The following is a 4,964-nucleotide window of genomic DNA, read 5'->3' on the forward strand; positions in this document are numbered from 1 at the left end:
CAACGTCGTCTGCTCTGGCCCCTGGAAGACAATTGACTATGGTTGCCGGTGTCTCTAGCTTCACATGTCTGAGTACAGAATCACCAATTACCAGAGTTTGATCCCCGGCGGGTGTGTCGCTGAGTGGGGAAAAACGGTTAGACACATGAACGGGTTGGTGGTGTACCTGGGGCTTCTGTTTAAGACTATGCTTCCTCTTCACCGTCAACCAGCCGCCCTCTTTCCCCAGCTGCTTGGAGTCTGCCGGGGAACAGCTAGCGGGGCCTACGCTATCTTCGGCTGCAATAGCTACAGGGGCCGGGCTAGCTACGGGTGAATGAAGGGTGTGAAGCCGAGTCTCCAATTCAGTAATCCTGGCCTCCAGAGCTGCAAATATGCTACATTTGTTACAAGTATCATTACTGCTAAAGGAGGCCGAGGAGTAACTAAACATCTGACACAATGAGCAGAAAAGTGCAGGAGGGACAGGTGAAGTAGCCATGGTGCAAACGAGTCGGCTACGAATTAAGCTAAGCTAGCAAAACAGTACAGACACAGTGACTGAATACTTTAAATTAGGTAGTGAGTACTGTGAGATTATTATATTATCTTATGCCACGTTATACCCCTAATTAAAGATTGTGAAATTATTATGCAGTTTTAGTTTGCATTATTCTCCTGAATTAGAAGAAGGTGATAATTTACATTTATTAAACTGATTTGTATTATATTAGACTGCTTATTTATTGTGAATGGATGATATTGTTTTATGATGCATTAAACTGCTGAGTTATAAGAAATACTGTTTTCAGAGAGTCATCGCCTTATTTGTCTGATTAGAAAAGAACAGAACATACTGCACAGGAAGCCAAGGTCATAACTTAGGCGCCGTAAGAGAGAAAGAATGTGAATGTTTAGGTTTTTACGACTAGGTGCGGGCCACTAGAGGCTATAAGAGTTTGAGTAACCCTCCACCAGTTGGAGATTTGCTGTGACCCTCTGCATGCATGTCTCCCCATCCGGATGGTTTATGCTCATAAAGTGTTGAATTGTATGGAATAAAATAATTGTTGACTGAGCATTTATACACCGAGTATTGTCCTTCCTTCAGCCCAAAGATCAAAAGAATTGGGAGGTTTTAACAGTACACAGAAAGTGTGCTTCGGATGAAGCACGTGAAGATTATACTATGAGAAACAAATGTATTTAAAAGTTGTTAATTAAATTGCTAAGCAGATAAGCTACTCAGAAACACCACTGTGTTTGAGCAGGAACGGGAAGTGATACTCTACCGCAGAGCAAGCGAACACCAAGTGACAGGGCTACCAGGAGTCAGGCTACTGGTGGTTCCGAAAGGGAGGACCTGACACTCATAGATACCTGGGACTGTGTCTCTCTGCAAAGCTTTACCTTCGGTAACTGTGTGGCATAACACTGAATCCCATCAACCTCCAACTGGTCATTCAAGATTTCTGGTCCTGTTAGCAACGGGGACGCTGACTTCTCATGTTGAGTATCTTTCAACCTGCTGGGGGGGACTCAGTGAACTCTGCTACCACACATACCTGGCATCACACACACTTCTTGTATCCTGTGGTAGTTCAGAAGCAACCTCATTACATGTGACCCTCACAGACATCATGTCAGAATGTATAAGTATTTCTAAGTAAGTTCACAGGAAAGAAAAGATACATCTTATCTTTTATACATTTTATTTTTTTATTGGATAAATGTAATTTTACACATACAACCTGTCTAAGATGACACAAATTTAAAACATACAATAACATCTTTAATGCAACATAAAAATGACAGGTTTCTAGTTTCGCGTCATACAGCAAAACAGACACATCCTATTTTATGACAACAGAGACCATTTAAAACACATTGCACATGGGTAAGTTACAACAGAAACAGCACCGCATTGACTCCACTAATTTCTTCATGATATACAGGCAAATAAAGAGCATCAGGTTTTCAGATCGACCCAGAAGGAAATTTGTTGAGACGTTCTGCTTCTCTTTGTGATCACATGATTGGAATAATGTTTTGTCTGCATGATCACGCAGGTATTTGCACAGAACAGATACAGTCGACATTTTCTTCATGATACTAACATGACAACCATTTCTTCAAGTTGTGTCAAATGAACAGTTACTTTTGTTATGCATGCCTAAATTTCTAACCCATGATGCATCAGTGGCTTTTTAATCATGAGTTTTACTTAGAGTTCTAGTAAATAGCCAATAAATTCATGAAACGAGAATCGAGAGTTAATGAAAGGACTCTGCTGATTTTCATTTGACAGTTTGATTAAAATCAGAACATGTAAAAAATTTATATCAACAATTCAAAGAAAGTACTGCTACAATCAATATATAAATGCTGCTAAAAGATTTTAAAGAACTCAGAGTACTGTCACAATGGTCTGCCAGTTTTGTTACAGAGGGACACTTTGTCAGTTGAACAAGTTTGTGTTATGGATATAAGACTTTCCACCCCACTCAGGTTTCAGTGTTTTAATTTTAAGTTGGTTAATACCTTGATTTTTTTTAGATGATGCAACCAGTAAAAAACTTTCCACACTAACCACAAATGGTTTAATTCCAGTGTGAATGACCTGGTGCTTGTTAAATGTGACTATATACACTGAGCAAAAAAATAAACACAACACTTTTGTTTTTGCTCCCATTTTTCATGAGCTGAACTTAAAGATCTAAAACATTTTCTACACACTCAAAGGACCCATTACTATCAAATATTGTTCACCAATCTGTCTAAATCTGTGTTAGTGAGAACTTCTCCTTTGCTGAGATAATCCATTCCACCTCACAGGTGTGATATTGTCAAGGTGCTGATTAGACAGCAGGAATGTTGCACAGGTGTGCCTTTGACTGTCCACAATAAAAGGACACTCTAAAATATGCAGTTTGATCACACAGCACAATGCTACAGATGTCGCAAAACCAGTCAGTATCTGGTGTGGCCACCATTTTCCTCACACAGTCCAACACATCTAATGCAGATCTGTTGCACCTTGTGAGGCAAATGGTATGCAATGGGCATAGAGTTGATCAGGTTGTTGATTGTGGGCTGTGGAATGTTGGTCCACTCCTCTTCAATACTTGCGCAAAGTTGCTGAATATTGGCAGGAAGTGGAACATGCTGTCATATACACTAAGCCGAGCGTCCCAAACTAATGGTGACATGTCTGGTGAGTATGCTGGCCATGCAAGAACTGGGATGTTTTCAGCTTCCAAGGAATTGTGTACAGATCCTTGCAATATGGGGTCATGCATTATCATGCTGTAACATGAGGTTATGGTCATGGATAAATGGCACAACAACAGTCCTCAGGATCTCACATCATGCATCATACACATCTCTGTGTATTCAAAATGCCAACAATAAAATGCACTCGTGTTCATTGTCCATAACCCCACATCCACCATGGGCCACTCAATCCACAACGTTTACGTCATCCACACGATGCAACACAAGCTGTCTGCCATCTGCCCTGAACATTAAAAACATCTGTCAACAGAACACCTCTCCAAAGTGCCAGACGCCATTGAATGTGAGCATTTGCCCACTCAAGTTGGTCACAGTGAAGAACTGCAGTTAGGTCCAGACCCCGATGAGGACGACAAGCATGATGATGAGCTTCCCTGAGACGGTTTCTGAAAGTTTCTTCAGAAACTCTTTGGTTATGTAAACCGATAGTTGCTGCAACTGTCTGGGTGGCTGGTCTCCACCTGGTCGGCCATTCTGGAGGTGAACAAGCTGGATGTGGAGGTCCTGGGCCGGTGCGGTCACATGTAGTCTGTGATTGTGAGGCCGGTTGGATGTACTGCCAAATTCTCTGAAATGCCTTTGAAGATGGCTTATGGCAGAGAAATGAACATTCATTTCACAGGCAACAGTTCTGGTAGACATTCCTGCAGTGAGCATGCCAATTGCACGCGCCCTCAAAAGCTGCGACATCTGTAGCATTGTGCTGTGTGATCAAACTGCATATTTCAGAGTGGTGTTTTTTGTGGGCAGTCTAAGGCACACCTGTGCAACATTCATGCTGTCTAATCAGCACCTTGACATGCCACACCTGTGAGGTGGGATGGATGGTGATAACAAAAAAATTATATAACTCCAGTGTGGATCAGTTGATGATTTTTTAAGGTACCGATTTGAGTAAATCCCTTTCCACACTGGCCACAGCCAAAACTTTTAACTCCAGCGTGTACGAGTTGATGTTTATTTAAACTACTAATATGAGTAAAAGCCTTTCCACACTGATCGCAGCTGAAAGGTTTAATTCCAGCATGCATGAGCTGATGTTGTTTCAACGTGCTATTCCGAGTAAAATCCTTTCCACACTGACCACACTTGAATGGTTTAACTCCAGCATGGATACGCTGGTGTTTTTTTAAGGTGCTATTCTGAGTAAAACACTTTCCACACTGATCACAGTTGAATGGTTTAAATCCAGTGTGGATGAGCTGATGTTCTTTTAAGTTACGTTTGGAAGTGAAAGCCATTCCACACTGATCACAGCTGAATGGTTTAAATCGAGTGTGGATGAGCTGATGTTGTTTTAAGTGACTTTTCTGAGTAAAAGACATTCCACACTGATCACAGCTGAATGGTTTAAATCCAGCATGGATGAGCTGATGTGCTGTCAAGTTACTTTTGGAAGTGAAAGACTTTCCACACTGATCACAGCTGAATGGTTTTAACTCCAGTGTGGATGAGCTGATGTCCTTTTAAGTTACGTTTGGAAGTGAAAGACTTTCCACACTGATCACAGCTGAATGGTTTAAATCCAGTGTGAATGACCTGATGTCCTTTTAAGTTACTTTTGGAAGTGAAAGACTTTCCACACTGATCACAGCTGAATGGTTCAAATCCAGTGTGGATGAGCTGATGTCTTTTTAGGCTGCCACTCTGAGTAAAAGCCATTCCACACTGGTCGCAGCTAAACAGTTTAA

At 41.4% G+C, this 4,964-nt stretch overlaps 1 pseudogene; it reads right to left on the reverse strand.

Moving 5' to 3' along the window:
- Window positions 1–1,674: 1,674 nt before the first annotated feature.
- LOC146390507 (uncharacterized) overlaps window positions 1,675–4,964 on the reverse strand; it is a 3,759-nt pseudogene continuing 469 nt past the window's right edge.

The sequence above is a fragment of the Perissodus microlepis genome, chromosome 3 (assembly GCF_051167445.1).
Source record: "Perissodus microlepis isolate ML-2025 ecotype Zambia chromosome 3, ASM5116744v1, whole genome shotgun sequence".
Classification (NCBI taxonomy): Eukaryota; Metazoa; Chordata; class Actinopteri; order Cichliformes; family Cichlidae; genus Perissodus; species Perissodus microlepis.